At 41.4% G+C, this 10,941-nt stretch overlaps 1 long non-coding RNA gene across 1 annotated transcript; it reads left to right on the top strand.

The window, feature by feature from the left end:
* The first annotated feature begins 7,190 nt into the window (after positions 1 to 7,190).
* LOC107974746 (uncharacterized) lies at positions 7,191 to 10,681 on the top strand. The gene is made up of 3 exons (XR_001717727.3): positions 7,191 to 7,377; positions 7,954 to 8,193; positions 8,678 to 10,681. It is a non-coding gene; the product is annotated as an uncharacterized LOC107974746 (long non-coding RNA).
* The last annotated feature ends 260 nt before the right edge of the window (positions 10,682 to 10,941 follow it).

Genomic DNA, 10,941 nt, shown 5'->3' with positions numbered 1-10,941 from the left:
GGATTAAACAACTATCTTCAAAGTATATGAGAGTCTTCAGAGTGTGGTCATTAGTTGTCAGGCTGCCTAGGTTCAAACCCTGACTACTATGCACTTCTGCGATCTTAGGCAAAAATCTTAAACCACACTGTGTTGTATTTCTCTTGTTTGTGAAACAATGGTACTGGAAACATAAAATTATTTTATGAGGGTTAATTAACATGATGGATGATAAAGATTTAGCCATTACAATGCTATTGTAAATTTTCTTTTACTTTGAGTTATGGGATACCTGTGCTGAAAGTGCAGGTTTGTTACATAGCTAAACATGTGCCATGGTGGTTTGCTGCACCTATCAACCCGTCATCTAGGTTTTAAGCCCCACATGCATTAGGTATTTGTCCTAATGTTCTCCCTCCCTTTTCTTCCAACCTCTGACAAGCCCTGGCATGTGATGTTCCCCTCCCTGTGTCCATGTGTTCTCACTGTTCAACTTCCACTTACGAGTGACAACATGCAGTGCTTGGTTTTCTGTTCCTGTGATAGTTTGCTGAGAATTATGGTTTCCAGCTTCATCCATGTCCCTGCAAAGGACATGAGCTCGTTCTTTTGTATGGCTGCATAGTATTCCATGGATATATGTGCTACATTTTCTTTATCCAGTCTATTGTTGATGGACATTTGGGTTGGTTCCAAGTCTTTGCTATTGTAAATAGTGCTGCAATAAACATATGCATGCATATGTGTGTCTTTATAGTAGAATAATTTATAATCTTTGGGTATATACCCAGTAATGGGATTGCAGGGTCAAGTGGTATTTCTGGCTCTAGATCTTTGAAGAATCACCATGCTGTCTTCCACAATGGTTGAACTAATTTACACTCCCACCAACAGTGTATAAGCGTTTCTCACCAGCATCTGTTCTTTCCAGACTTTTTAATAATCGCCATTCTAACTGGCATGAGATGGTATCTCATTGTGGTTTTGGTTTGCATTTCTCTAATGACCCATGATGATGAGCTTTTTTTCATGTTTGTTGTCTGCATAAATGTCTTCTTTTGAGAAGTGTCTGTTCATATTCTTCACCCACTGTTTGATGGGCTTGTTTGTTTTTTTTCTTGTAATTTTTTTAAAGTTCCTTGTATATTCTGGATATTAGACCTTTGTCAGATGGATAGATTGTAAAAAAATTTCTCCCATTTGTAGGTTGCCTGTTCACTCTGATGATACACTTTCTTTTGCTGAGCAGAAGCTCTTCAGTTTAATTAGATCCCATTGATCAATTTTGGCTCTTGTTACAATTGCTTTTGGTGTTTTCGTCATGAAGTTTTTGCCCATGCCTATGTCCTGATTGGTATTGCCTAGGTTTTCTTCAAGGGTTTTTATGGTTTTGGTTTTATGTTTAAGTCTTTAGTCCACCTTGAGTTAATTTTTGTATAAGGTATAAGGAAGGAGTCCAATTTCTGTTTTCTGCGTATGGCTAGCCAGTTTTCCCAGCACCATTTATTAAACAGGGAATCATTTCCCCATTGCTTGTTTTTGTCAGGTTTGTCAAAGATCAGATGGTTTTAGATGTGTAATGTTATTTCTGAGATCTCTGTTCTGTTCCATTGGTCTATATATCTGTTTTGGTACCAGTACCATGCTGTTTTGGTTACTGTAGCCTTAGTTTGAAGTCAGGTAGTGTGATGCCTCCAGCTTTGTTCTTTTTGCTTAGGATTGTCTTGGACATATGGGCTCTTTTTTGGTTCCATATGACATTTAAAGTAGTTTTTTTCTAATTCTGTGAAGAAAGTCAATGGTAACTTTATGGGAATAACACTGAATCTATAAATTACTTTGGGCAGTTTGGCCATTTTCATGATATTGATTCTTCCTATCCATGAGCATGGAAGTTTTTCCATTTGTTTGTGTCCTCTCTTATTTCCTTGAGCAGTGGTTTCCGGTTCTCCTTGAAGAGGTCCTTCATGTCCCTTGTAAGTTCTATTCCTAGGTATTTTATTCTCTTTGTAGTAATTGTGAATGGGAGTTCACTGACGATTTGGCCCTCTGCATGTCTATTATTGGTGTATAAGAATTCTTGTGAGTTTTGCACATGGATTTTGTAACCTGAGACTTTGCTAAAGTTCCTTGTCATACTAAGGAGTTTTTGGGCTGAGATGACGGGATTTTCTAAATATACAATCATGTCATCTGTAGAGATAAGTTGACTTCCTCTCTTCCTATTTGAGTACCCCTTATTTCTTTCTCTTGCCTGATTGCTATGGCCAGAACTTCCAACACTATGTTGAATAGGAGTAGTGAGAAAGGGCATGCTTGTCTTGTGCCAGTTTTCAAAGGGCATGCTTCCCATTCCCTTTGACAATCCCTTATGATAAACCCATAGCCAATATCATACTGAATGGGCATTCAATATGATGGGCATTCAGTATGATATTGGTTATGGGCTTGTCATAAATAGCTCTTATTATTTTGAGATATGTTCCATCAATACCTAGTTTATTGAGAGTTTTTAGCATAAAGCAGTGTTGAATTTTATCAAAGGCCCTTTCTGCATCTATTGAGATAATCATGAGATTTTTGTCATTGGTCCTGTTTATGTAATGGATTATGTTTACTGATTTGCATATGTTGAACCAGCCTTGCATCCCAGAGATGAAGTCGACATGAACATAGTAGATAAGCTTTTTCATGTGCTGCTGGATTCTGTTTGCCAGTATTTTATTGAGGATTTTCACATTGAGGTTCATCAGGGATATTGGCCTGAAATTTTCTTTGTGTGTGTGTGTGTGTGTGTCTCTAACAGGTTTTGGTATCAGGATGATGCTGGCCTCATAAAATGAGTTAGGGAGGAGTCCCTCTTTTTCTATTGTTAGGAATAGTTTCCGAGGGAATGATACCAGCTCCTTTTTGTACCTCTAGTAGAATTCAACTGTGAATCCTTCTGGTACTGGGCTTTTTTTTGGTTGGTAGGCTATTAATTACTGCCTCAATTTCAGAACTTGTTATTGGTCTATTTAGGGATTCGACTTCTTCCTGATTTAGCCTTGGGAGGGTGTATGAGTCCAGGAATTTATCCATTTATTCTAGATTTTCTAGTATATTTGCATAGAGGTGTTTATTGTATTCTCTGATTGTCGTTTGTATTTCTGTGGGATCAGGAGTGATATCCCCTTTATCATTTTTATTGTGTCTATTTGATTGTTCTCTCTTTTCTTCTTTATTAGTCTGGCTAGCAGTCTATTTTGTTAATCTTTCAAAGAACCAGCTCCTGGATTCATTGATTTTTTTAAAAGGTTTCTCATGTCTCTATCTCCTTCAGTTCTGCTCTGATCTTAGTTATTCTTTGTCTTCTGCTAGCTTTTGAATTTGTTTGTTCTTTCTTCTCTAGTTCTTTTACTTGTGATGTTAGGATGTTTATTTTAGACCTTTCCTACTTTCTGATGTGAGCATTTAATGCTATAAATTTCCCTCTTAACACTGCTTTAGCTGTGTCTGATAGATTCTGGTATGTTGTCTCTTTGTTCTCATTGGTTTCAAAGAACTTATTTATTTCTGCCTTAATTTCGTTATTTACCCAGTAGTCATTCAGGAGCAGGCTGTTCAGTTTCTATGTCGTTGTGCAGTTTTGAGTGAGTTTCTTAATTCTGAGTTCTAATTTGATTGCACTGTGGTCTGAATGTTTGTTATGATTTCCATTCTTTTGCATTTGCTGTGGAGTGTTTTACTTCCAATTATGTGGTTGATTTTAGAATAAGTGCTATGTGGTGCTGAGAAGAATATATATTCTGTTGATTTGTGGTGGAGAGTTCTGTAGATGTCTGTTAGTTCTGCTTGGTCCAGAGCTGAGTTCAAGTCCTGAATATCCTTGTTGATTTTCTGTCTTGTTGAATTGTCTAATATTGACAGTGGAGTGTTAAAGTCTCCCACTGTTATTGTGTGGGAGTCTTTGTAGGTCTCTAAGAGCTTGCTTTATGAGTCTGGGTGCACCTGTATTGGGTGCATATATATTTAGAATAGTTAGTTCTTTTTGTTGCATTGATCCCTTCACCATTATGTGATGCCCTTCTTTGTCCATTTTGATCTTTGTTGGTTTAAAGTTGGTTTTATCAGAGACTAGGATTGCAACCCCTGCTTTCTTTGCTTTCCATTTGCTTCGTAAATTTTCCTTCATCCCTTTATTTTGAGCCTATGTGTGTCTTTGCACGTCAGATGGGTCTCCTGAATATAGCACACTGATTGGTCTTGACTTTTTATCCAATTTGCCTGTGTGTGTCTTTTAATTGGGGCATTTAGCCCATTGACATTTAAGGTTAGTATTGTTATGTGTGAATTTGATCCTGTTATTATGATTCTAGCTGGTTATTTTGCACAAAAGTTGATGTAATTTCTTCATAGTGTTGTTGGTCTTCATATTTTGGTGTGTTTTTGCAGTGGCTGGTACTGGGTTTTCCTTTCCATATTTAGTGCTTCCTTCAGGAGGCAGGCCTGGTGGTGAAAAAATCCCTCAGCATTTTCTAGTCTGTAAAGGATTTTATTTTTCCTTCACTTATGAAGCTTAGTTTGGCTGCATATAAAATTCTGGGTTGAAAATTTTATTCTTTAAGAATATTGAATATTGGCCCCTACACTCCTCTAACTTGTAGCGTTTCTGCAGAGAGATCTGCTGTTAGTCTTATGAGATTCCCTTTGTAGGTAACCTGACCTTTCTCTCTGGCTGCCCTTAACATTTTTTCCTTCATTTCAACCTTGGGTAATCTGATGATTATGTGTCTTGGGGTTGCTCTTCTTGAGGAATATCTTAATGGTGTTTCTGTATTTCCTGAATTGGAATGTCGGCCTGTCTCACTGGGTTGGGTAAGTTCTCCTGAATAATATCCTGAAGTGTGTTTTCCAAGTTGGTTCCATTCTCCCCATCACTTTCAGGGACCCCAGTCAATCGTAGGTTTGGCCTTTTCACAGTACCATATTTCTTGGAGGCTTTGTTCATTCCTTTTCATTCCTTTTTGTTTAATCTTGTCTTCATGCCTTATTTTAGTAAGTTGATCTTCAATCTCTGATATCCTTTCTTCCACTTGATCAATTTGGCTATTGATACTTGTGTATGCTTCACGAAGTTCTTGTCCTGGGTTTTTCAGCTCCATCAGGTCATTTATGTTCTTCTCTAAACTGATTATTCTAGTTAGCAGTTCCTGTAACCTTTGTCAAGATTCTTAGCTTCCTTGTATTGGGTTAGAACCTGCTCTTCTAGCTCTGAGGAGTTTGTTATTACCCACCTTCTGAAGCCTACTTCTGTCAATTCGTCAAACTCATTCTCCATCTAGTTTTGTGCCCTTGCTGGAGAGGAGCTGTGATCATTTGGAGGAGAAGAGACATTCTGGTGTTTCGAATTTTTAGCATTTTGGGGCTGTTTTTTCCTCATCTTTGTGGATTTATCTACCTTTGATCTTTGACGCTGATTACCTTTGGATGAGATTTCTATGTGGGGGTCCTTTTTATTATGCTGATGTTATTGCTTTCTGTTTGTTAATTTTTCTTCTAACAGTCAGGCCTCTCATTTGCCGGTCTGCTGTGATTTGCTAGAGGTCCACTCCACACCCTATTTGCCTGGGTATCACCAGCAGAGGCTGCAGAACAGCAAAGATTGCTGCCTGCTCCTTCTTCTGGAAACTTTATCCTAGAGAGGCACCAGCCTGATGCCAGCCATAGCTATCCTGTATTAGGTGTCTGTCAACCCCAGTTGGGAGGTCTCTCCCAGTTAGGAAGCATGGGGGTCAGAAACCCACTTGAGGAGGCAGCCTGTCCCTTATCAGAGCTCAAGTGCTCTGCTGGGAGAACCCTCCTTGTCAGGATCTGCTGCTCTCTTCAGAGCAGCCAGGCAAGAATGTTTAGGTCTGCTGAAGCTGCACCCACAGCCTCTCCTTCCCCCAGCTGCTCTGTTTCAGGCAGATGGGAGATTTACCTATAAGCCTCTTACTGGGGCTGCTGCCTTTCTCTCAGAGATGCCCTGCCCAGTGAAGAGGAATAACAGATGGGACAGAGAGGCAGTCTGGCCACAGCCACTTTGCTGTGCTGTGTTGAGTTCCACCCAGTCCAAATTTCCAGGCCTCTTTGGCACTGTCAGGGGAAAACCACCTATTCAAGCCTCAGTAATGGTGGACTGATCCCCCCTACCAAGCTTGATCATCCCAGGTCAACTTCAGACTGCTGTGCAGGCAGTGAGAATTTCAAGCCAGTGGTTCTTAGCTTGCTGGACCCAGTGGGAGTGGGATCCGCTGAGCGAGACCACTTGACTCCCTGACTTCAGCCCCCTTTCCTGGGGAGTGAATGGTTCTGTCTCACTGGAGTTCCAGGTGCCATTGGGGGCGGGGAGTGTGAGGGGAACAAAAAAAACCTCCTGCAGCTAGCTCGGTGTCTGCCCAAACAGATGCCCAGTTTTTAAACCCAGGTCCCTGATGGTGTAGGCACACAAGGGAATCTCCTGATCTGAAGAGTGCAAAAACCGTGGGAAAAATGTAGTATCTGGGCTGGATAGCATAGTCCCTCATGGCTTCCCTTGGCTGGGAAAGGGAGGCCCCCCGCTCCTCATACTTCCTGGGTGAGGCAGTGCCCCACCCTGCTTCTGCTAGCCCTCCATGGGCTGCACTCACTGCCTAACCAGTCCCAATGAGATGAACAGTGTACCTCAGTTGGAAATGTAGAAGTCACTCACCTTCTGCATGGGTCTCACTGGGAGCTGCAGACCAGAGCTGTTCCTATTCGGCCATCTTGCCAGATCCCCCTGTAAATTTTTAATGATGCTGTTTTTATTATTATTGTTACATATGTAATATATGTGTAATATGCATTAAGACAGTTGAATAAAATATTAAATCAATAGATGACACAGTGTAACATTTTTCACCCAAGTTGGACTGGTTAGTTATTTTATGTCTTTTTATTTAAAGAGTGGTTTCTCAACTATTATTATTATTATTATTATTGGCACACTTATGAATTTAGCTAATAGTGTCATAAAACTAAGTAAAATAGGGTGTCAAAACAAGCTAAAAAATAAGAAACTATTTCTTCCCTGGTCATGTAAATACTAGCATCATTGTACTTAAATATATGAAGTTGAGTATTTTATTACCCAGGTAGCTTTCCTACTATGTGAAATGATTGCTTTCCTTATAAAAAGTGTAAAATGAGCTTCTGAAATTTTGCCCTAGATTGCGGAGCCGGAAGAGAAAGAGTCGTCAGGAACACGTTGGAACCAGATTCAGGGCATGATATGTACCCAGGGGGTCATAATGAAGCCTGGGCTGGAAAAAGAGTTTGATAGTTCAACTTTCATGAAAAATGTGCAGTGGAAAGGAGTGAAAAATCTGGTTTCCTTCTCCACTGTTTTCCATTTCAGTAAGTATTTCACTTCTCTGGACAATAAAATAAGGGAGTGAGTACATGATAGATGGCTGTCAAAGGCAATATTGCTCTTCAGCACCATTAATATTTTAAGTTTACACTAAAATAGCAGGTGCAACCTCTATGGTGATTTTGGCTTAAGGCAATGCTAAATCCTGAGAATTGCTGAAGCACTTTGAAGAACAGCACCCCAAGCTCTATTCCACAAGCTGGCTTTGATGATTGGTAAATTATAATGGCAATTAATGTAGTTAATTTCAAAAATTAAAGAGATACCTATTTTCTTTCAAATTTTGCTGTAATATGCAGCATTTTTTTCAAAGATACTCAGACTCAATTGCTGTTTGCCTCAGGTTTTGTATTCATCGCCTGCCTTCCTACAGCTCTTCAGCAGGTCTCTCTGACATGAACCCACCTGAGGATGTCAGCGTGCTTCCACTGCCCAATTGTTCTATACTCCAAATCAAAAGAATGACATCCTTCTCTAGTGTTCTGGAGTTCTGAAAATTGGATGCTTTATTTGAAAACACAAAGAAAATGTGACTCTTTCTCATGTTGTTCTCTCCACAGGGAGGCCATTACATTAATGCCTTCAGCTTTTTGCACAGCACATATTGCTTTGATGGACGCTTTGAAATATCTGGTCGTTATAACTCAGTCACTCAAGACACCTCACTTAAAAATTCTAGTTATGGAATAATTGTGATGCCATAGGAAGAAAATTAAGCACGCTGTCTACTCTTGGGAAATGTTAACAAATGCCTGTGCATACTGTGAAGAGTCCACGGGGAAGAAAATGAGCCACACAAGGTCAGAATAACTTACTATGCTGTTAATAATATCTTCCTGGTTATTGAGGGGCTATTCATTTTTATTAAATAACAAAACACTGAGGCATTGAAAATATTGAACTCTAGTTGTTTTGATGAAAAATATAATTTTTTTTTTTTTTAGCTAACAGTTTTTGAAAGCTGATTATTGGTCAGACTCTATGCCTAACACTTTATATATATATATATTCCTTCACCTAATCTTCACAATGATCTGTGATCTAAGGCTTTTATGAAGATTCAATCAGAAAACATATAGAAAGTATTTGCAATAAATGGCTTCTGACACATAGTAATTGTGGTATTATTTTTCTTATTTATTGCAATTAGGTGAGACTTAAGCACACATAGGCATAATATATATGATCATAAATGCTTGCACTAATTGCAATGACCAAAAAAATTTAAACACATTTGAATTATTAATTGACTTAAGAGAAGTGTCTCTGACTTGGTTCCTTCAGATGTTCCCACCTATATTTATTATACACTGATCACTATGAAGACATAAAGATTGGTTAAAAGTGGCCTTTGAAGAGCATGTAATTGTGTCCAGAACTGGCGGGTTCTTGGTCTCACTGACTTCAAGAATGAAGCCGCAGACCCTCACGGTAAGTGTTACAGTTCTTAAAGGCAGCGTGTCCGGAGTTTGTTCCTTCTGATGTTCAGATGTGTTTGGAGTTTCTTCCTTCTGGTGGGTTCGTGGTCTCGCTGGCTCAGGAGTGAAGCTGCATTCCTTTGCGGTCAGTGTTACAGCTTTTAAGGTGGCGCATCTGGAGTTGTTCGTTCCTCCCAGTGGGTTCGTGGTTTCGCTGGCTTCAGGAGTGAAGCTGTAGACCTTCTCGGTGAGTGTTACAGCTCATAAAGGTGGTGTGGACCCAGAGATTGAGCAGTAGCAAGATTTATTGCAAACAGCGAAAGCATAAAGCTTCCATGGTGTGGAAGGGGACCCAAGTGGGTTGCCCCTGCTGGCTGGGGCAGCCTGCTTTTATTCTCTTATCTGGCCCCACCCACATCCTGCTGATTGGTCCATTTTACAGAGAGCCGATTGGTCTGTTTTACAGAGAGCTGATTGGTCCGTTTTGACAGGGTGCTGATTGGTGCATTTACAATCCCTGAGCTAGACACAAAAGTTCTCCACGTGCCCACTAGATTAGCTAGATACAGAGTATCGATTGGTGTATTTACAAACCCTGAGCTAGACACAGAGTGCTGATTGGTGCATTTACAAACCTTGAGCTAGATACAGAGTGACGATTGGTGCATTCACAATCCCTTAGCTAGACATAAAGATTGTCCAAGTCCCCACCAGATTAGCTAGATACAGAGTGCCGATTGGTGCATCCACAAACCCTGAGCTAGACACAGGGTGCTGATTGGTGTGTTTACAAACCTTGAGCTAGATACAGAGTGCCGATTGGTGTATTCACAATCCCTTAGCTAGACATAAAGATTGTCCAAGTCCCCACCAGATTAGCTAGATACAGAGTACCGATTGGTGCATCCGCAAACTCTGAGCTAGACACAGGGTGCTGATTGGTGTGTTTACAAACCTTGAGCTAGATACAGGGTGCCAATTGGTGTATTTACAATCCCCTAGCTAGACATAAAGGTTCTCCAAGTCCCTACCAGACTCAGGATCCCAGCTGGCTTCACCCAGTGGATCCTGCACTGGGGCCACAGGTGGAGCTGCCTTCCAGTCCCGCGCCGTGCGCCTGCACTCCTCAGCCCTTGGGTGGTCGATGGGACCGGGCACTGTGGAGCAGGCGGCAGCGCTCGTCAGGGAGGCTCAGGCCGTGCAGGAGCCCATGGCAGGGGGAGGGGAGGCTCAGACATGGCGGGCTGCAGGTGCCAAGCCCTGCCCCACGGGGAGGCAGCTAAGGCCTGGCAAGAAATCGAGTGCAGCGCCAGTGGGCTGGCACTGCTGGGGGACCTGGCGCACCCTCCGCAGCTGCTGGCCCAGGTGCTAAGCCCCTCACTACCCGGAGCTGGTGGGGCCAGCTGGCTGCTCTAAGTGTGGGGCCCGCCAAGCCCACGCCCACCCAGAAGTCTAGTTGGCCCGCAAGCACCGCATGCAGCCCCGGTTCCCCCCCGTGCCTCTCCCTCCACACCTCCCCGCAGGCTGGGGGAGCTGGCTCTGGCCTCAGCCATCCGAGGAAGGGGCTCCCACAGTGAAGTGGTGGGCTGAAGGGCTACTCAAGCGCGGCCAGAATGGGCGCCGAGGCCGAGGAGGCACCGAGAGCGAGTGAGGGCTGCGAGGGCTGCCAGCATGCTGTCACCTCTCATAATGAAATCGGAAAATCATTCTAAGCTTGCAGAAAACTTATGGAATAATAGATATTGGTATACAGTCAAATGCTAAATGGTAAGATGTAGGCGATTGACTAAAAATAGAGTTTGGAGAATTTTCCTGGAGGAAATAAAGCTGCTGAAGTCTTCAAATTTGAAAATTTAGGTGATTTTATTTTAAAGAGGAAAGGAAAGGAAAAAAAAAAACTATTGTAAGTAATACCCAAAGTTTCTTTCCATGGTGAGCAGTGGGAAATGAGTTCTTAAAGATTCTTGGTGCTCATTGATGGGAAAAATCAATATTGTTAAAATGGCTGTACTACCCAAAGCAATTTACAGATTCAATGCTATTCTTATAAAACTACCAATGTCATTCTTCACAGAACTAAAAAAAGCTATTTTAAAATTCATATGGATCCAAAAAAGAGCCTGAAAAGCC

Source organism: Pan troglodytes, chromosome 4, assembly GCF_028858775.2.
Source record: "Pan troglodytes isolate AG18354 chromosome 4, NHGRI_mPanTro3-v2.0_pri, whole genome shotgun sequence".
In the NCBI taxonomy this organism is placed as follows: domain Eukaryota; kingdom Metazoa; phylum Chordata; class Mammalia; order Primates; family Hominidae; genus Pan; species Pan troglodytes.
This window is presented reverse-complemented; position numbering and strand designations above follow the sequence as displayed.